Below are 458 nucleotides of genomic sequence, written 5' to 3' on the forward strand. Positions count from 1 at the left end.
TATAGATGAAGAATAATTCCCTTATATGATTGGGAAGGAGATTAGAATAGCATAGATTCTATTCTATTAAAGTTGGACAATTCTGATAATATATATCAATGATTTCCCAAATCTATGACAATGGTGAATCAGATATATATAGAAGTTATATAGCTAATTACTTATATAGTCAGCACTCCTCATTCCATTATTGTTGATGTAGCATAGTTGCAGTGGAAGGTAACATTGTATTTAGTAGTCAGTTCCAAGCTAGCGGACATAGCGGACGGAGCTCTATCGCGAGATATAAAATTATTGTAATATGTGGTTAACAAATAAATTCATTTTTTAAAAAGACTATTTGATTAATCGCAATCTTAACTTATAATATATATATATATATATATATATATATATATTATATATATATATATCATATATAGAGGAGTAAAACAAAATAATAAAGACCGAGGTCCAAG

The sequence above is a fragment of the Nilaparvata lugens genome, chromosome 7 (assembly GCF_014356525.2).
Source record: "Nilaparvata lugens isolate BPH chromosome 7, ASM1435652v1, whole genome shotgun sequence".
Classification (NCBI taxonomy): Eukaryota; Metazoa; Arthropoda; class Insecta; order Hemiptera; family Delphacidae; genus Nilaparvata; species Nilaparvata lugens.